A 22142-nucleotide genomic window follows, 5' to 3' on the forward strand; every position below is an offset into this window, starting at 1 on the left:
ACTTAAGCAACCTTCATGGCTCACCTCCTCTGTTTCGGATACCTACCTGGTGCACAGCTTCCATTCACTTTGTAACACCCCAATCCTGTGACCGTTACCGGAAATCGAATACGAGGTGTTATCGAGCTTACTTCATTTATTTCCCCCTATTTATTATTTTTTTTTGTTCCAGGCAAGCTGGCTAAATGTATCATAGTCGCTTTAAAAATCATATCTTGAGTTTTGGAACTCAAAATCCAATTCCGTAAATTTTCCCCGAAACTAGACTCATATATCTATATATGGGAATTTTTGTAGAATTTTTGGTTGGGCCAATTAGTACAGTTTATTCATTAAAGTCTCCCCTGTTTCAAGGTTCAACTACACTGACCTCTGTACCTTACGATTTATATATCTCCCTGTAAACGGCTTCAATGCCTATGCCGTTTGTCTCTAATGAAACTAGACTCGATAACAAATCTGTACATATAAGGAACGACATCTAATTATCTCGATAAAATTTACGGTAAATTTTCTAAGTCGAGACAGGGGATCCAGAAATCGCTCTGGCCCTGTTTCACGAGAATTTAATTATCTCCTAACATACAGCTCATATGGTAGTTTCGTTTCTTCCATATGGAAATTGACTCGTCAAGCTTCGATTACATAATTTATTCATTATTTAATTCCATTTCTAATATTTTTAGTGATTTTTCAATCTCACATCACTGCTGCTGTCAGCACCTGTTACTAAAGCAAACTATGCCTATTTCATGATATTATTTTTATTATTTTTTTTTTCCTTGATCTCCCTAATAATTCATCATACATATTACAACTTATGACCATGACTAGCCATGCCAAAGGTTAATCATCACCGAGCATCTCCCTACTATACTATTACCAAATCATGAATTTAACACCGAAAATAAATCAGCCATGACATATGGCATAATAATCGAGTAGGCCTCAACCAATACTCAACCAAAACCGAATTACCAAGACTTGTGTCCAAACATCATAGAGCCAAATCCAACCGAACATTATGCCATTTTCGCATGGCTAAAGTTTACATACCAAATTTCAACAAAACATAATAGCCTATACATGCCAAAATGTTCTCCTAGACCAACTAAAGGAAGATACCAAAAGTTGCTAGCGGTGTGATGACTTCGATGACATCCGAAAGTACATAAAAAGTCGAGTCCAAGAAACCTAAAATAGGTGACAAGCAAACACCGAATGAGTATATAACTCAGAAGTCATAAGCAATGCACTACCATCCATTAATGAAATTATCACAAGAGGAAACAAAATGAAACGAGGCTAATTACTCCATCCAAACCGAACTATACCATAGTTCTTTAAACCTTTCGGTTCAATCTCATACCAAGTTACACATTCACATTCCATATACTAATCAATAGGATATTTGGGGCATTTTTATACATCATTTTGTTTTCGTTACAATCATACAACAAAATGACCTTTCACTTATTCCACGATAATTCTTATGTACGTGACTTCAATTAAAATTGTCACATAGGTTCTAAACTTACCAAGCTCAACTCCAAATATGAACATAGCGCCTATTAGCCATGAACTCAAGGTACTTACCCGATCCGCTGTCCGTGATCAACTCATTAATGTCGCACACTCAGTGACAATAGTGATTCCGCACACTTAGTGCTATATAATCAACTCGCACACTTAGTGCTATATAATCAAACTCGCACACTTAGTGCTGTACCAATTTTAAACCCGCACACTTAGTGCCAATCTCATGATCATAAATGTTCATACCCGCACACTTAGTGCCGAAATCAACAACTATATACATCTCACCTCTTTTCTTTTCATTCAATACTTTCATCACCACATACATACATGTATATAAATTTATCATTCCTTTCGGCCTAATTACATAGACATCATGTCTATTTAAAACAATACAAAATATATGCTTAGTGACTTACCTTGTGTTGGGTAAAATAGTTCCAAGTCGGCTACTCGATGACCTTCGTCTTTCCCTTGCTCGATTCTCCTCCTTTAACTCCTTGAGCTTAATCAATAAATCAACTAGTTTAACCTTCTTGCTAAACATTCATAATTCAATTACACATGCATATGTATGTTTGTATATTCGGCAACCATCCTCACTAATTACCCATTTAGTCGATTATACACATAAGTAAAGGTAACATCACGAACGGGCATACTTATGTATATATATATATATATGTATATATATACACTTCCAAATGGGCATCACAATTAGATTTAACACCACCTTCATACTCAATTAGATGGCCGAATGTATGTATATATATACAATGTCAACTATAACATCTTTTAAACACCTAATTTCATCTCATGAACACTTAATCAAATTTTCCTAATCTAGCATATATTTTCACATCTATTTGTGATATCATGTAAATTCACATATAACTACATTTCTTAAGTTCTACATCTTAATGCCCATTATAGCCACTCCCATGGTCTAAATCTAAAAATCGGCAACATCCCTTTCAACTATGTTAGCGAATACTCATCCTCTTCTTAGTCCTAAATTCGCACCTCTAACACCATGACCTAACAACTTCAACTTTCATGCTAACATAACAAGCAACTTAACACATCCATGTAACTAACATGTTAATAGCATCAAGGTATCAACTAAAATTTTTAAGCTTCTTTGTCAAATCCCAACTCTCCAACAACCCCAAATCCAACCATGGGATAGATGGAATTCAAACTAACAACCAAAAGTATACATGAATTTAAAGGAATAACTTCAACATACCTCAACCTAGATGCAATTATGGCCGAATTTCTCCAAAGCTTTTCTCTCCTTTTACTTGATTTTTCGGCTAAATGGGTAGCAAGGATGAACACACACTTTTTTTTTGTTCATTTTCTTATTATTAATATTTATTTCTTCTCTATTTTAATTACTCACCAATATTAAATAATAAATAACATAACCTTGGAAGAATGAAGCCATGCTTGGCCGGCCACTCAACATAGTTTGGGGCATTTTGACATGCAAACCCAAATTTTCATATTCCAATACTATTTGGTCCTTACTTATTTACCTATCAAATTTTCTAAGTCTCTCAACTAAATCCTTTCAAGCAAGATTCACATTCCTAAGATAAAAATTAAAACATCAAATTTTTATACAAGTACTACCACACATATAAGGTATGCAAATAAAATTTTAACTAAATTTTATGACTCGGTTTTGTGGTCCCGAAACCACATTCCGACTAGGGTCAATTTAGGGCTATTACACACTTTATTAACTTAGCAAATACTATCTTTTAAAACACTAAGAAGGACGTTGAAAGAGGCATGGGTTTTCTTAAAAACTTCAATGTGACATGTCGGATCCAGCCATAACGTCTAGGCCGGGTTTGGGGTGTTACATTTAGTGGTATCAGAGCTAGGTTACAAAACTCGGCTGGGGTATGGGTAGCAAAAAATTATTGTTGTTTTTTTCTTTTTCCGAAATTGGGGTTTGAAAAGGGTTTTTCTAAAAATTTTGTTTTGGAATTTATCAACAAAACTTGACTTGTTTCTGGAAAAATGTTATTGGAAGTGTGGCACACCGAGTCTCCGGCACCAAATCTGTAAGTTCTCTAACTCTGTTTACTGTTATAGATTGAAATGCTATATTGAGAAACCACTATAGATAGTAGCACTATACTGGAACTCTCTAGTTAGAGTAAACTGTAACGCTTGAATTTAGATTTAGTATTTATTTGGTGTGTGTTCTGGAAATGTAGAAATTGTTTGCATGTGAAATCTATCCGCTCCGATGGATAAATGTTTTGGGTGTATGTTAGTACTATTAGTATCAGAGTGCACAGTGGATGTGTGGTGGTGTAGTCTCAGAGTGGAAAATTTCGAGGACGAAATTTATTTAAGGGGGTAGAATTGTAACACCCCGAATTTGGGCCTAAAAGTATTGGGCCTTAAGTGCGGGTCCGTAAGGAGGTTGTATATAGGTATTTAATTGTGCAATGAAATAACACAATTAATGTCTGCTTTGGTGGTTAATGGCTTTGAGAAGTGTTAGAGAAATCTTGGGTTCAAACTTGGGCTTTAGCAAAAATTTTGGTTTAAGGTGAATCAAACCCTGGGTGTAGTAGGTAGGCCTTAAGAATATTGTTGGAGAAATTGTGACACAAAAAGCCTTGTGGCTTAGTGGCAAGTAGCGTGTGGAGCATCTGAGGGGAAGCATGGGTTCGAATCCCATGGCAAGCAAGGAGCATTTATTTTGCTAATAGGGGGCGGCAAGAGTTGGTGTTGAATTTAAACTCTGATGTTGGAGGGATCCTACATCGGGAAGCTAACATAAGAATGGATGCGAAGCTGGCTTTAAATAGAGGGAACCATGAGGAGAGTAAAGGTACCTTTCTTGGCTGATCCCTTTCGCTGTATGGCGTGCTCGTTTAGGTTGGGAGTCGGCTAAGAGTGATCGGAGCGTGGATTAACTCCAGTCTCCTATCAGGTGTGTATTTCTCACTACTCTAGCTATAGGATGGCTACTTCGGGCCACGATGGGTCGAAAGGGGCTATGTGGGCCCAATGGGCCTACGGGCCCAATTGGATAAGTTGTTTGATTGTGTAGTAAATATTGGATTAGGCTAGGTGAATCTCATATTTGTGGCTAGATTTGGGCTAAAAGGGCCACACGAGCGTGTGGGCCCATTTGGGCTGAGAATGGGCTTTAGGGCCATTCGTATTGTTATCCCTGCTTAGAATACTTTAGTTTACCAAATTACAAAAATGCGACTTGTAAAATTACCAAAGTACCCTCAATTTATAGAATTACTGTTTTACCCTTAATTTACAGAATTACTGTTTTACCCTCGATTGTGAAATTACTGAAATACCCCTATAGGGTAGAATTACCAAAATACCCCTAGTTTGTAAAATTACCAAAATACCACTGGTTTGTGAAATTACCGAAATACCCTCAATTTGTAAAATTACCAAAATACCATTGATTTACAAAATTACAGAAATACCCTTGACTTTCTAAAAATTATAGAAATACCATTGGTTTACAAAATTACTGAAATACCCTTGGTTTGTAGATTTACCAAAACACCCTTGTAGGATGAAATGACTAAAATACCCCTAATAGGTAAAAAGACCGTAAAGCCCTCAGTAGGGTAAAGTGACCGTAATACCCCGTATGGTAAAATGACGAATATGCCCTTATGTTCCGTATGGTGATGTGCTTAGGATTTACATATATTGATATTGGATTAGTTAAGTTTGAGTGATAGGTGGTGGTTATCGTAGGTGATTGATTTTGGAAACGTTTCAACTTCAACCCATAAATGTGTGTAATAACCTCGCAGATAGCTTAGATTAATATTCACTAAAAGCGAAATTCTAAAATTCTGACATTTCGGGAACTTGTGATTTTGCCTTTGCTTAAAGATGCGATAGATACGATATGATCGGTGTTTGGATCGATGGAGCAGGTAAGAGCGCAATTTTGTGCATGATGGTAAGTTGGGCCTTAATGGGCTGAAATCGGGCCCATTTGGGTAAAACTGATAGAAAATGGAATATGGAAAAGTTTCATGTTAACACGGTTAGTACTATTGTAAAATTTGGATTAAGCAGGCTTAGTAGGCTAAATCAGCATTCGTAGGGCCCATTAGGGGTTTTGGGCCCAAAAGCCCGAATTTGATAAAGTGGGTTAAAGATCATTGTTTAAACACTCGAAAATATTGATAATTGTTAATGAACATGGAAAACCCTGATTTTTGGTAAAATTACGAAATTACCCTTATAATATGAAAAATGACTATTTTGCCCTTGTGGGAAGTGACTGACTTGGACTGTGTATGTTGGTGATATGAATGACTTGACTGTGATTGTTTGATTCAAATATGGGAATGACATTCTGCATACATGACATGTTGCATGGGTTGGGTTTTATAAATGGAGGAAGTGCTAAAAGGGCTATGCCCGGTGCCATCAAAAGGGCTTTGCCCTAGTTTATCAAAAAGGGCTTTGCCCCAGTTATTAAAAGAGGCTAGGCCTCCAGTTATATGATAAAGCAGCTATGTGGCCAGTGGAGAGTTTGGTTGGGTGGGTTGAGTTATTCCCCACATGGTGTGTTGGTTGGTATGGGTGGAGAGTAGCAGATGGTGGGTTGAGTAGTCTCCCCAAATGGGCTTGCATACATTCATTGATATTACATGTGATATTGAAATGGGCCTATGGGCCATACCGCTTCTGATAAAGGCTTGCCGATGATATGATTTATGAAAAAGCTTGCCCAAAGGATATGATTTATGAAAAGGCTTGCCCAAGATATGTCGAGATCGAATTAGGGCTTAGGCCCTTATTGCTACTGTTTAAGGGCTAAGGCCCAGACTGTACTATTACTGAATAGGGCTTTGGCCCAGATTGTACTGGCACTGTGTTATTCACTGTTTGTTTTTTTGTTGGGGATTACACACTGAGTTTTCGTAAACTCACCCCGTTTCTAACTATGCAGGTAATCCCTAAGCTTAGATGGTTTGGAGCTACGAGGGACTCGGAGATGACTACACTACTATTTCTGTTTCTTTTAATTGCAATAAACAGCCGATTTATTTCTTTATAAGTTTTATCTTATTAATATTATTATTTGGTTTTAGGTTGTAATAAGGCCATTTTAATTATTTTTCTGGGATTATTTTATTTTATACCCTATATTTTTCTGATAACAATATGAGTTAGACCTAGGGCGTGTTTCCAAAATGATAATTGTTTTCAAAATAGCGCAACGATACAATTAATTGGTTTATCAAAAATATCTACTTAAATGAATTCCAACTCGTTTTTCTCAAAACCTAACCTAGCACCAAAGTGCGGCAATGGTTGTGGGCATGTCTTGGATTGGATCCAATCAAGAGCTTGGTACTTAAGCGACCTTCATGGCTCACCTCCTCTGCTTTGGATACCTACCGGTGCATGACTTCCATTCACTTTATTAACTTAGCAAAGACTATCTTTTAAAACACTAAGAAGGACATTGAAAGAGGCATGGGTTTTCTTAAAAACTTCAATGTGACACGTCGGATCCGGCCATAACGTCTGGGCCGGGTTTGGGGTGTTACAAATTTACTCTTAGAAAGAGTCTATTCTTCCTCTGAATAAGAGCTTTAACTCGAATCAATATCCTGGAATATTAAAACAAGAATTAAGAACACATAATTAAGAACAAGTCAAATATTTATCATATAATTCAGATAATAATAAAAAGATTTGTCCTAGGTTTCATTCCCTTTAGGTGTTTAGGGGGTTTAGTTCATACTTATAGAAGAAAACACCTCAGAAGAATAATGAATACAAAACATAAAGAAATCCAAAAACCCCTGAATGGAAATTGAAGGGAGATCTTCAATCTTGATGATGAATTCGGCTTCTGAGATGGACCAATCGACTTCCCTTGAGTAATTCCTTGCCTCCTGCTCTGCGTCTCTCCTTCCTAAGTGCCTTCTCAGATGTTTAAATAGGCTTTAGAATGCCTAAGTTCCCTTAAAATTGGCCTTTTTTGAATAGGGTTATACTTGGGCTCGGTAGGGACACGCCCGTGTGCGATTACTCCAGCCCGTGGTTAAGGCTGTTGAATAGGCACGGGCGTGTAGTCTACCCGTGTAAGTCGTGCTTCGATCCCGTCAAAGGGAGACGGCCATGTGACATGCCCGTGTGAGGAAGTCCAGGCTGTATTGATTTCCCATGTGGGTCCATTTTCTCTGTTTTCGGCCCGTTTCTCGCTCTTTTTACTCTCCTATGCTCACCTAAGTATAAAACATGAAATTAAAGAATTAGAAGCATCGAATTCACCAGATCTAAGGAGAAACCATCCATTAATGTGCTAAGAATGGGATAAAAATATGTATAAATTACGGTTTATCAAATACCCCTACACTTAAGCGTTTGCTTGTCCTCAAGCAAAATCCTCAACTCACAACCAAAATAAATTCTTCTCAATTTATAATCCCTATCAATAATATATCAAAATAATCCATAAGTAATCATACATTGAAAATTCAACTAAAAGTACATCAAAGTTTCAAACATTCCAAGTTGAGTATTTTATCACGAAAACATAGGTGTCTCCCCTTATCTAAGTGATTACATTTGATCAAAATATCACAGAGTTTAACATCCTCACTAAAGATTCACTCAAATCACTCAAGGTGTTTAAGGACATCAATTAAAGCACTCATTAGTCAATATGAAAAGTCATTACCATAGGTTTGCTTGAAAATCAAATCTCCACCACTATAAATTGAGCTGATACATAAATCAAAAAGGTCTTTTAGAAGGTTGTAACGTGGCTTTGGTTAGGGGGTGTGGTCACAAGCTGAAAGAAAAGGTTAGAATCGAGATTGAATTGAAAAATTGCCTAGCTAGAAAAATAACTAGTCATCAGTTGAATTCAAGCGAGCTTCTTCTCAAAATATGGAATTAACACTCAAGCTCAAAAATGATGAATTACTACTAATATGTATTAAAGTACACTTTTTTTTTAAGATCTAGTCAAATAAAAAAGAACTTAATTATCACAACGAAGAATAAAAACATAGCTAAGCAATTATTTCAACTTAAAATATCGACAAAAATAGGAGTCAAATTAGGGGATTTCAACAATAATAGGTTATGGGTTAATATTGAGGGTAAATCAATTAGTGGCTTGTTAGGCTCAAAAGGGTTCACTAAGGGTTAATTATGAAGGTAGGTTTTTATGGAGTGAGTGGGTTAAACCTAAGTGCCTTTATCATCTCGACATATCAAATCAAGTGGCGTGGTCGTGACATGCATAATCAAGCAAGTTCTAGAATAACAAATCAAAACTGACACACTCATAATGAAAGTGAGAATGAAAGAAATAAAATATGCTCTAAAGGCTCAAGATGTCACAAAAATTATGGCTTTTTGGTGTTCAAACTTGTGAATTTCAACTCAAGATAATACCTAAACTTAGGGAAACAACCTAAAAGTTTTTAATTCTTCAAAAATCAACTTATCATGATTGATTCCCTCATGTCTTAAAGTTTAAATAATCAATGCATAAATGCCTATGTTTTAATTCAAGACATATCAATAAAAATCATAAATTAATTCAAATTCATTCTAATAGTGATATGAGTGATTCACGTGAGAATAAGACAAAATTCAGGGATTTTTAATGATGATATGAAAGACCCCCCACACTTAAGATGTACATTGCCTTCAATGTACAAAGATAGATATATTGAAAAATATAAATAAATAATCATAAGATAGAGAGAGAAGTGAAACTTCCTGAATGATGAATAAACTCCTTGAATTGAAGTTATGGAGAATAATCGGCCAAGGCAATGATGAGAGTGGAGGAGGTTACTCCGGTGGTGATAGGGGTTCATTAGTCCATAAGTCCTGCGCCAAAAGAATATTATATCTGGTAGTAGCTATGGTCGTGGTCGAGCAGGACATGGCAGTCATGGAGAGCCTTTCCCAGTGGAGTTTTTAGTTCCTATGCAATGATGAGATTTGGAGCTCTTTATAATTGTGATAGAATTAGAAACTTTTTAGGAAATATAAGGAAGCATAATTACTCGTAATGAAATAGCCGAAACTATAAAAATTGTAAAAATTATAAAAACTAAAATTAAAATAATAATAAAGGAAAATGAAATAAAAAGTACTTAAATAAGATAAATAAAGATAAAAGTGAAAATAAAAATAATAAATAAAAAGTTTTTAAATATCGTCATCGCCGGATGGTTCGCGAGGTGAGAGTGGCGATGAGATGTGGAAGTGCTGACAAATCTGGTGTAGAGTCGCATCAATGTGATCAAAGCGCTGAAAACATTGCTGCTCAAATCATGTAAGGTACTTAGAGATGTTAGATAGTGAAGCTACTGTATGAACTGGACGATGGATGGGTGGTGGCTGAGACGGTGGGTCCTCATGACATGGAGGGACATCATCAGTAATGCCCTCTAGGTCCTCCTCTTCGGTGGACTGGACGAAGTGGTACTGAGGAGGGTAGGTGCCACGTCGTTTCTTGATCATCCTCATATTTAGCATGCTCGAGATGCCCTGTGGGGACATTTGGCCGATGAGAGTGAAGGAGGATGATTGTGCTACTGTATTGAGGAGCCCAAAGTGCTGAGCCAATCGAGTCACATATGGCCCAATAGAGATGAACCCTCTCCTATGTCGCTCCGTCTAATGGAAGATGGCGAGGGCGATGAAGTAAGCAAGGTCGATGACGTGCCCGTTCGCCATGCTCTATGGGAAATAGGCGTCGTGAGTGTTGACGACATCGGTGCTCTCTCGTCGTCCCGTCAGAGTGTGGGCCAAGATGGCGTGTAGGTATCGCAGGGATGGGGCGAGGGCCGATGCCTTAGAGTGGCCAGGATCATAGGAGGACGAGGCAGGGATGAGGTCCTTCCAACACTTTGAGGGAGAGTAGTGGATGTGCCAGTGAAGGGTGTTAAGTTCATTGTCATTCATGAACTCCTCTGTGTACAACCCTAGTGCAATCCTGAACTCATAGTTCCAGGAGGAACTTGAGGAATCTAAGTAAATATGACAAACTTTGACAAACCTCGAGTTCATGGACCGTTCCAGGATCGTCGAAGTTTGTCATGACGACTTGGAGATGGAAGGTCGAGCATAGTTCCATCGTGAACTCAAGGTATATCGGCTCGATGATCTCAAAGAAGATCCCCCACGGTTCAGTCGTCAGGAGGGCTTGGACCGCGTCAGCTATCTGAATTTGTTCAAGTGCAGCCCAGTCAATGCAGCGGGCCAGACCTAGGGGTCAGGCCCATAATATCTGAAATAGCTCCTCATGGGGTCCCAAGGGGAACTCGAGGAAAGGGTGTCTAATCTCCGCGGTAGGACCCGAGGATGACGTTGCTCCTTTCCTTTTCTTCGAGGCGAGGACAACGCTTTTCATACTACGTGAGGATGACATTGTATAGCTATATTGAAAAGTCAAAGTTCAACCAATATGTCCCAAGAATAGCATGGAAAACCAAAACTAAATAAGAATATTTCATGAGACTCATGTACTAGATGAAGTAAACAAAACTAAAACAACTAAAGCAAATATATTAAGTTATTAAAATAGGACTATGAGAATAATGCTACGGGATTATCTAATACATGAGTGCATGTGGGTAAGCATAAAATCCATGGAAACGAGAAAAATAGATGAATGTAGTATGAAAAATGGCAATATTCTTTAATGACAAGCATGAGTATTATTATTCTACTATGAATATTCACTTAAGATAGTCAAATGGATCAGAGAAATCATGAAATAGGCAAAATATTTAAAGAAAATAGAGAGAAAAGAGTAAACAAAAGCAAAAGGGAGAAGCTTGAGTCGTCAGAAACAGTGTTGTAGGTGGCGCACGGGCGTGGCAGGTAGGCCGTGTGGAGTTGCAGCGGCTAGGGTTAGGGATTTTTGTGGAGGGGGATGATGAATGGTGAGGGGCTTATATAGATTTTGGGGCACATAGCCGTGGGGCACGCCCGTGTGTTTCACAATTTTTAAATTTAGGTACGTCTGACATTCTCCCCACACCTCTTGCTTCGTTCGCTTCTCTCACGCTCGTGTATGATAGCCCATGCCGGTGTTAGTTTGACAGTGTCGACCACGGGGGCTGGGCACCGGCGTGTTGAATACCCGTACTAAATTGACAGGTTCATCCATGGTTTCAAAACACGAACGTGGTGCACGCCCGTGTTGGTTTGGCAGTTTCGTCCAGAGCCTTATCACATGGCCGTGGCGACTTATCGCATCCCGTGTTGGGGAAAATTTTTTTCCCTGTTTTCACACGGCCATATCGCACGGCCGTGTCTCCTCCTGTGGTGTGTGCATGGCCTAAGGCAAGCCCGTGTGCCTGGTCGTGTGCATGGGAAAACCCTGTGTTTCAAGACTCAGTTAGTAGGTTAGATGTGAAAAACTAGAATTTAAATAAATCATTACTGTTAGTGCTCGAGTTGCCTCTCGAGAAACGCTTATTTATAGTCTAAGCTTGACTTACCTTTCTGGTGTGTGATCATGGTGGCTCGAAGAGTTTACACTCCTCATCCCTGCTATCAACTTTATCAATATAAGGTTTAAGACGAGTATTGTTTACCTTAAAAGTTTCAAATTTGGGGTGAGTTACCTCGACTGTACCATATGGGAAAATACTGAGAACCGTGAGAGGAATTTATTCATTAGGTTTAGAAGTGGTAATGCGAGGATCTGCTGCATCTGATAGTACTTTGTCTCCAACCTTAAGTTGATTTGGTGATGTATTGAGCTCGTCCTAGCTCGGTTTCGGTTTATCGGGTGTTCTCAATTTCTGTATCCACCATTCATCTAGGTCTTTGATTTGTAGCCTTCATTCTTCATAGATAAGTCCTTTGTTATTGCTTGAACATGGCTCGTGTAGGTTTTTTGAACTTATTTCCTGCAAAGTAGGTTGCACCACATGGTCAGTTTTAGTAGAATAATTTATACAACCACCTTCAATTTTAGATGTGTTACTCGAATTATGAGCTTGAAGGGTGATTGTTTCGTCTCCCACACGAAATGTGAGTTCACCTGTGCCAACATCAATTATTGTTCTAGTGGTTGTTAAAAAGGGCCTCCCTAAAATTAAAGGAACGTTACTATCCTCTTCTATGTCTAGAACAATGAAATCAACTGGGAATATAAATTTGTCAATTTTAATGAGTACATCTTCAATAATCCCCCTAGGAAATCTGATTGTTTTATCGGCTAATTGAATACTCATCCTAGTTTGTTTGGGTTTCCCAAGACCTAGTTGTTTAAACAATTTGTAAGGCATGACATTGATACTAGCCCTTAAATCAGCCAAAGCATTATTAACATCTAGGTTACCAATTAAACAGGGAATCATAAAAATCCCTGGATCTTTTAATTTATTGGGTAGCTTATTCTGGAGAATGGTTGAGCAAACTGCGTTCAGCTCTACATGCGATGTTTCATCTAACTTCCTTTTATTTGTTAAAAGCTCTTTTAAGAATTTGATTGCCTTTGGCATCTGCAAAAGACCTTCAATAAACTGTAAGTTAATATGTAATTTCTTTAAAAGTTTAAGGAATTTACCAAATTATTCTTCTGTGTGGTCTTTCCTTATTGCGTTTGGGTATGGCACGCGAGGTTTGTATTCTTTACGTATCGGTTTCTGGTCATTGTGGTCCACCTCACCCTTACCTTTACTTACCACAGTTTCTTGCCTCGGTTCTGGTTCAGGTGCAACTAACCCTTCCTCATCTTGAATGGTAATTGCATTGATTTGCTCCCTTGGGTTAGATTCAGTGTTACTTGGTTGGCTACCTTGTGGTCGTTCAAATATCAATTTAGCGAGCTGACCTATCTGAGTTTCGAGCCCTTGGATCGACGCTTGTTGATTTTTAAGTGTTGTCTCAGTATTCTGAAAATGAGTTTCTCACACTGAGATGAATTTTGTTAGCATCTTCTTAAGGTTCGGCTTTTTCTCTTGTTGGTAGGGTGGTTGCTGGAAGCCTGGAGGTGGTGGTGGTCGCTGATTCCCTTGGCCTCCCTATAAGAAATTTGGGTGGTTCCACCAACCTGCATTGTAGGTATTACTATAAGGATTTTTTTGAGATCTAGAATTATTACCCATGTAATTTAACTACTCGTTCTCCATGTTGTGGCTATAGGGTGGGTAATCTGAAGTGCCTGATCCACCTCCACTTGTTTCGCACTGCATTACTGGGTGAACTTGTGAAGAACCAAGAAAATCGTCAATTTTTCTGTTTAAAAGTTCTACCTGATTAGAGAGCATGGTGATCGAATTTGTAACACCCCAATCCCGTGACCGTTACCGGAAATCGAATACGAGGTGTTACCGAGCTTACTTCATTTATTTCCCCCTATTTATTTTTTTTTTGTTCCAGGCAAGCTGGCTAACTGTATCGTAGTCACTTTAAAAATCATATCTTGAGTTCTGGAACTCAAAATCCAATTCCGTAAATTTTCTCCGAAACCAGACTCATATATCTATATGGGGGAATTTTTGTAGAATTTTTGGTTGGGCCAATTAGTACAGTAGTCTCCCTTGTTTCAAGGTTCGACTACACTGACCTCTGTACCTTACGATTTAAATATCTCCCTGTAAAGGGCTTCAATTCCTATGTCGTTTGTCTCTAATGAAACTAGACTTGATAAAGAATCTGTACATATAAGGCAAGACCTCTAATTATCTCGATAAAATTTACGGTTAATTTTCTAAGTCGAAACAGGGGATCCAGAAATCGCTCTGGCCCTGTTTCACAAGAATTTAATTATCTCCTAACATACAGCTCATATGGTAGTTTCGTTTCTTCCATATGGAAATAGACTCATCAAGCTTCGATTACATAATTTATTCATTATTTAATTCCATTTCTACTATTTTTAGTGATTTTTCAATCTCACATCACTGCTGCTGTCAGCATCTATTACTAAAGCAAACTATGCCTATTTCATGATTTTTCCTTGATCTAACTAATAATTCATCATACATATTACAAATTATGACCATGACTAGCCATGCCAAAGGTTAATCATCACCGAGCATCTCCCTACTACACTATTACCAAATCATGAATTTAACACCGAAAATAATCAGCCATGACATATGGCATAATAATCGAGTAGGCCTCAACCAATACTCAACCAAAACCGAATTACCAAGACTTGTGTCCAAACATCATAGAACCAAATCCAACCGAACATTATGCCATTTTCGCATGGCTAAAGTTTACATACCAAATTTCAACAAAACATAATAGCCTATACATGCGAAATGTTCTCCTAGTCCAACTAAAAAGAAGATACCAAAAGTTGCTAGCCGGTGTGATGACTTAGATGACGGTCCGAAACGCAAAAAGACGAGTCCAAGGAACCTAAAATAGGTGACAAGCAAACACCGAATGAGTATATAACTCAGTAAGTCATAAGCAATGCACTACCATCCATTAATAACATTATCACAAGAGGAAACAAAATGGAACGAGGCTAATTACTCCATCCAAACCGAACTATACCATAGTTCCTTAGACCTTTCGATTCAATCTCATACCAAGTTACACATTCACATTCCATATACTAATCAATAGGATATTTGAGGCATTTTTATACATCATTTTGTTTTCGTTACAATCATACAACTAAATGACCTTTCACTTATTCCACGATAATTCTTATGTACGTGACTTCAATTAAAATTGTCACATAGGTTCAAAACTTACCAAGCTTAACTCCAAATATAAACATAGCGCCTATTAGCCATGAACTCAAGGTACTTACGATCCGCTGTCCGTGATCAACTCAATAATGTCGCACACTCGGTGTCAATAGTGATTCAAAAGCATATAGTGAGTCCGCACACTTAGTGCTATATAATCAACTCGCACACTTAGTGCTATATAATCAAACTCGCACACTTAGTCTGTACAAATTTTAAACCCGCACACTTAGTGCCAATCTCATGATCATAAATGTTTATACCCGCACACTTATCGCCAAATCAACAACTCAATACATCTCACCTCTTTTCTTTTCATTCAATACTTTCATCACCACATACATACATGTATATAAATTTATCATTCCTTTCGGCATAATTACATAGACATTATGTCTATTTAAATCAATACAAAATATATGCTTAGTGACCTACCTTGTGTTGGGTAAAATAGTTCCAAGTCGGCTACTCGATGACCTTCGTCTTTCCCTTGCTTGATTCTCCTCCTTTAACTCCTTGAGCTTAATCAATAAATCAACTAGTTTAACCATCTTGCTAAACATTCATAATTCAGTTACACATGCATATGTATGTTTGTATATCCGGCAACCATCCTCACTAATTACCCATTTAGTCGATTATACACATAATTAAAGGTAACATCACGAACGGGCATACTTATGTATATTTATAACTATATATATATATACACTTCCAAATGGGCATCACAATTAGATTTAACACCACCTTCATACTCAATTAGATGGCCGAATGTATGTATATATATACATTGTCAACTATAACACCTTTTAAACACCTAATTTCATCTCATGAACACTTAATCAAATTTTCCTAATCTAGCATATATTTTCACATCTATTTGTAACATCATGTAAATTCACATATAACTACATTTCTTAAGTTCTACATCTTAATGCCCATTATAGCCACTCTCATGGTCTAAATCTAACAATCGGCAACACCTACCTTTTCACTATGTTAGCCGAATACTCATTCTCTTCTTAGTCCTAAATTCAGCACTTCCAACAAATTAGCTTAACAATTCCAACTTTCATGCTAACATCCCAAGCAACCTAACACATCCATATAACTAGCATGCTAATAGCATCAAGGTATCAACCAAAATTTTTAGGCTCCTTAGCCATATTCTAACTCTCCATCAACCCCAAATCCAACCATGAGATAGATAGAATTTAGACTCATCACCCAAAGGTTGTATATACTTCCAAAGATACCCTTGAACATACCTTAATCTAGAGGACCACCTTGGCCGAATCTTCCTTCTTCCCCTTCCTCTAGTTACGGCAATTGCAAAAGAAAGAAAACATGAACACTCCTTCTTCTTCTCAAGTCACGGCAATGGAGAAGAGAGATGAGCATTTTTTTCTTTTCCTTCTTTACTAACATTATTTTATTTCCAATAACCCAATTTCTTATTATAATATCTAATTAAACATATGTATTGCCCATCAACATTCCATCTTGGCGGCCACTATAAAGAAATTGGGCAACTTGACATGCAAGTCCACCTTTGTGTTAACATGCACTAATAAGCCATTTAAAATTAGCCTATCATATTTCACTATGTCTCATACTGATCCCTATTTAATAATTTCTCATGCAATTGGCAAAATTAGAGGATGAAACTTCCACATACTCATGTACACACATAATAAACATAGAATATAGCAATTAATTATTTTTATGACTCGGTTTTGTGGTCCCGAAACCACTTCCCTACTAGGGTCACACTAGGGCTATCATAGAATCGACGTTAAAAAGGCTAGTTGTTTCCATTGGCTTTGTCCTCATGACTTGCCACTGATAATTATTCAGTGACATCTCTTCTATAAATTCATAAGCATCTTCAGGTGTCTTATTATTGATGGTTCTGCCAGCGGTTGTGTCGATCATCTGTTGAGTCGAAGGATTCAGGCCATTATGAAACGTTTGAACCCGTAGCCAAAGTGGTAACCCATGGTGAGGGCGCATTCTCAAAAGGTCCTTGTATCTCTCCCATGCATCGTAGAGTGTTTCTAAATCCATCTGCACAAAAGAAGAGATATCATTACGTAATTTGGCTATTTTAGCCGGAGAAATATATTTTAATAAATAATTTTCGGTCATTTGTTCCCAAGTAGTGATTGACCCTCGTGTTAACAAGTTCAACCATTGTTTAGCCTTATTCCTTAACGAAAAGGGAAACAATCAAAGGCGAATAGCGTCAACAGAAACTCCATTGATTTTAAAAGTGTTGCAAAATTCTAAGAAGTTTGCCAAGTGAGCGTTGGGATCCTCATCCTACAAACCATCAAACTGAACAAACTGTTGGATCATTTGAATGATGTTAGATTTCAGTTCAAAATTATTGGCAGCAACAACAGGCCTAACTATGCTCGATTGAATTCCTGTTAAAGAAGGTTTAGCATAATCATACATAGTACGTGGAGCAGGATTCTGATTACCAGCAATCACAGGAGGTAGCGGATTTTCTTGGTTTTCAACCATCTCGTCGGTTGTGGTTGAAATATCGTCCTCTTGCTCTTCCTCTGTGTATATTAAGCTTTGCCTTATTTCTCTTTAGTTTCTGCGAACTGTGTGATCGATCTCACTATCAAACAGTAATGGTCCTGATGGGTTTCTTCTGGTCATAAACTAGAAAAACCTGTCAGAAGAAAATAAATGAAGAATTAGAAAAGAAAATAAAAATTTAAATTGCAATAAAAGTATAATGGCTAAAGTAATAAAAATCGAGTGTTCCTAATATCCTAGTTCCCCGGCAACAGCGCCAAAAACTCGATACGTGATATTCACGACAAGTTTTAAATATTTATAATTAATCGTTCTTGAAACTAACTATTTTCATGATGAAGGCAAGTTTACCTATCGAACAGTAGTATAGCTTTAGCAAGACCGGATTGTCGAACCCAAAGGAACTAAGAGTACTAGTAATTACTTTCTTTTTATTATCTAGCCTAAAAATTAAGGGATTTTTTATCTAAATTAATTAACTAAACTAAGAGTGCACAGAGAGAAATTGGGGAAAAGCTTTTGGGAAAATTCGATTGATTAAGACAATACCCAAGGAAAAATCCACCTAGACTTCAATTGTTATTTGACTCTGAATCAGACGATTTATTCATTTGACTTGACCCGTAGAAATCCCTAGGTTATATTATTATCTCCCTCGAGACTAATAACGTCTAACCCTAGGTTGATTAATTGAAATCTCTTTCAAATTAACACCTAGTGTTGCATTAACTCGATCTATGGATCCCCTTATTAGGTCTCACCCTAATTCGACAAAATCTTATCACCCTATCTCTAGGCGTTCAATCAACTCCGCTTAATTATGACAAATTTACTCTTAGACAGGGTCTATTCCTCCTCTGAATAACAGCATTAACTCGAATCAATATCCTGGAATATTAAAACAAGAATTAAGAATACATAATTAAGGACAAGTCAAATATTTATCATACATTTCAGATAATAATAAGATCTGTCTTTGGTTTCATTCCCCTTAGGTATTTAGGGGTTTAGTTCATAATTATAGAAGAAAACACCTCAGAAGTATAATGAATACAAAACATAAAGAAAACCAAAAACCCCTGAATGGAAATAGAAGGGAGATCTTCAGTCTTGATGATGAATCCGGCTTTTGAGATGGACCAATCGACTTCCCTTGAGTAATTTTTTGCCTCCTACTCTGCGTCTCTCCTTCCTAAGTGCCTCTTCAGGTGTTTAAATAGGCTTTAGAATACCTAAAAGCCCTCAAAATTGGCCTTTTCCGAATAGGGCTATACTTGGGCTCGGCAGGGACACGCTCGTGTGACACGCCAATGTGCGATCACTCCAGCCCTTGGTCAAGGCTGTTGAATAGGCACAGGCGTGTAGTCAATCCGTGTAAGTCGTGCTTCGATCCTGCCAAAGGGACACGGTCGTGTGACACGCCCGCGTGAGGAAGTCCAGGCCATGTTGATTTCCCATGTGGGTCCATTTTTTCCGTTTTCAGACCGTTTCTCGTTCTTTTTACTCTCCTACGCTCACCTAAGTATAAAACATGAAATTAAAGAATTAGGAGCATCGAATTCACCAAATCTAAGGAGAAACCATCCATAAATGTGCTAAGCATGGGATAAAAATATGTATAAATTACGGTTTATCAGTTATACGGGGTTGAACATAGCCTGTAGCGCAAGCATGTCCTAGGGTCACACGGGTATGTTCCTTGGACCACACGGGCGTGTGAACCCTGCACCTTGGAAAATTTTTGTAATTTCACGAAAAATTCTTAGAGTTCTCGATTAAGTCCTGACTTGATTCTAATGTTCGTATTGGGCCTTGAGGGTCCAATTAGGGGATGTTTTGAATGATCTCGATTAATGAATAATAATTTACATAAATTAATTGTAAAATTTCTAAAAGCTTCGGTAATACTCTGAAACCTTATGCCGACGACGGATACGGGTTAGGGGTGTTACATTTATACAATTCACAAACACAACATTTAATTCAAGCATATAAATATACACAATTTAGTTACATGAACTTACCTCAACAATGTTCGTGTACGTAAAATCTACTAATCCTACATTTTCCTCTTTCCTTATTCTAGCTCCGAATTTGGTCTATCCGGATCTATACGAGTAAATTTTACATCAATTTATCACATTTCATACTCAAGTGGACTCAATTTGCATCCTAGGAAAAATTACCATTTTGCCCTTAACTTTTCCATAGATTTCTATTTTGTCCCTAGGCTCGAAAAATGAAATTTATGCAATTTACCTGTAACAACAGGATTTTGGTACTAGTCAGAACAGTGGTTTTGGGACCACAAATTTGACCTAGAAAAATTTAATTTTATTACATTTTTATAGTCTATAGTTTCACGGAATGATTTCGTGAAAATTTCGTTTGAAAATTTTGACATTTGGACACTTAATTTAGTAAAAAGGACTAAATTGTAAAAAATGTAAAAGTTGAGTTCTACAAGTTAAAGGTGTCTAACTGCTATGAGATTTTAAATTAGAGGTCTTTATATGATAATTAGACCATTTGTTAAGTTAGTGGACAAAAATGGAAATGTTGAGATAAAATTTTAAAGTTCGGAAAAAAGGACATTTTAGTCATTTGGTAAATAAAAGAATAAAAAAGGAAAATAAAACCAAAATTTGTCCATCTTCTCCAAACCTTGGCCAAAAATTTGGAGACACCATAGCTAGGATTTTCTTCAACTTTCAAGCTTGATTGTAAGTACATCCTAACCCTATTTTTAATTCTCTTTACGTTTTTGAAGTCGTTATCACTCAATTTTTCTATTTCTATCATTGTTTTGAAGTAGGGTTCACATTTAAAAATTTACCCATGTGTGACATACATTTGTTTTTATGTTTAATGGTAGAAAATGAAATTTGATGTGTAATAAACAACTTTTACTAAGTAATTTTTCATGAAAATACCTATAAAGGACCTATTTGTAAAAAGATGTAAAATGGGTAGTAAAAATATGATTTGATGAAAAATTTGGGTTGATATGAGCATGTATATGGTTCTTCTGGGCTTTGGTAACGAAGAAATTGAATACATTTCATTTTACGAGCCTAGGGACTAATTTGTAAAAATATGAAAATTTAAGGGCAAAAAGGTAATTTTTCCATAATGTGATGTTTGGACTAATTTGAGTAATTTGAATATTAAATAAGTTAAAATTTCTATTATAGATCAAGAAAGACGAAGTTTAGACCTTGACAGAGAAAAAATAAGGTGTTTGACGATTAGATCATTTTCTACTATTTTTGTACCGAGGTAAGTTTGTATGTAAATAATGCATCGTTATTTATGCTTTAATTGCTTTAATATCGTATGGATTGTAATTTACTCTTTGAACATAATTGACAAAGTTCTACAAGTGAGAAAATCCCAATTGAACATTAGGAATTGTTAGGATACAAATGTCATGACATTAGGGTTAGTTGAGATTACATGTAAGACCATATCTGGCATATGGAATTGAGATGAGACTTCCTGTAAGACCATAGCTGGGCTATTGGCATTGATATGAGATCCTATGTAAGACCACATCTGAGATATGACATTGGTATGGTACTATGAGTGTGAGATATCCCGAGTATCCTTTAGTATTCCAAGTGGTTCAACGAGAAACTTAACGATAATGTTTAAGTTGTGAAAGATTATGGTATGTTGTGAAAGATTATGGTAAGTTGCAAGTTGGTACAGGTATGTACATAAAACCCATGCTTAATGAGCTCAATATGTGATAAACCCTTGGTGTGGTATGATTGAGTAAGTTATGATGTTAAAGTTTTAATAACATCTATGTGAAGTTTGATTATGAAAGTTTACAATGATATTTATGTTAATTTACTTTATGTTAAATTTATGCTAAAGTGTGTATGATGCCTGTTATTTGCACAGGAACTTAGTAAGCTTTAAAGCTTACTCCCTTTTCTTTTTCCCTTGTCTTATAGTGTCACCAAGCCAGCTCTGGGATCTAAGGCGGTCGGAGATCCATTCACACTATCAAATTATCATTTTGGGTACTTATGATTACAATATTTTGAGCTATGGCATGTACAGGGACTTGGTCGTTTTGTTATGTGTCATGTTTGATTTGGCCAAATGTGGTGGCTTTAATGGTTGATAATTCATTTTGTAAATGGCCATTGAAATTGGCTAATATTGGCTTAAGTATATATGCATGTGATGATGTTTTCTTGGATGTAAGAATTTGCATGGATTAAGTTGATAAGTAGGTGATGTTTGTATGTGTTAGATGGTTGCATGTAAATGATATATTGATATCATGTTTGTGGCTAAATTGGT

The 22142-nt window shown here is 36.9% G+C and overlaps 1 non-coding gene across 1 annotated transcript; it reads left to right on the forward strand.

Moving 5' to 3' along the window:
• The first annotated feature begins 17265 nt into the window (after positions 1-17265).
• On the forward strand, positions 17266-17372 carry LOC128279579 (small nucleolar RNA R71). The gene has a single exon (XR_008269781.1). It is a non-coding gene; the product is annotated as a small nucleolar RNA R71 (small nucleolar RNA).
• The last annotated feature ends 4770 nt before the right edge of the window (positions 17373-22142 follow it).

This window comes from Gossypium arboreum, chromosome 8 (genome assembly GCF_025698485.1).
Source record: "Gossypium arboreum isolate Shixiya-1 chromosome 8, ASM2569848v2, whole genome shotgun sequence".
In the NCBI taxonomy this organism is placed as follows: domain Eukaryota; kingdom Viridiplantae; phylum Streptophyta; class Magnoliopsida; order Malvales; family Malvaceae; genus Gossypium; species Gossypium arboreum.